The sequence below is a fragment of the Chelonoidis abingdonii genome, chromosome 17 (genome assembly GCF_003597395.2).
Source record: "Chelonoidis abingdonii isolate Lonesome George chromosome 17, CheloAbing_2.0, whole genome shotgun sequence".
NCBI classification, from domain to species: Eukaryota; Metazoa; Chordata; order Testudines; family Testudinidae; genus Chelonoidis; species Chelonoidis abingdonii.
The window spans coordinates 22,351,669-22,352,050 of record NC_133785.1 but is presented as its reverse complement, the minus strand read 5'-3'; positions in this window follow the sequence as shown (position 1 = coordinate 22,352,050).

The following is a 382-nucleotide window of genomic DNA, read 5'->3' as shown; positions in this document are numbered from 1 at the left end:
TTAGAGGTTTTTAAGGTCAGGCTTGACAAAGCCCTGGCTGGGATGATTTAGTTGGGAATTGGTCCTGCTTTGAGCAGGGTGTTGGACTAGATGACCTCCTGAGGTCCCTTCCAACCCTGATATTCTATGATTCTATGACACATATTCCAGTGTACAAGTGCCTTTTTAGAATGTAGATTATGTTGCTTGGGGACAGGTTTAAGAGAAACTAACAAAAAGCAACTCTTGATACTGGACTAAGCGTTTAAATCAGTATAACTATTGATTTAACTATATACTTACACCACTATAACTGGTAAAACTTTCCCATGGAGATAAGCTCTTACAGGTGAAAATAAATAGATAACAATTTTGACTCTAATTATTATCACCAAGCATCTGA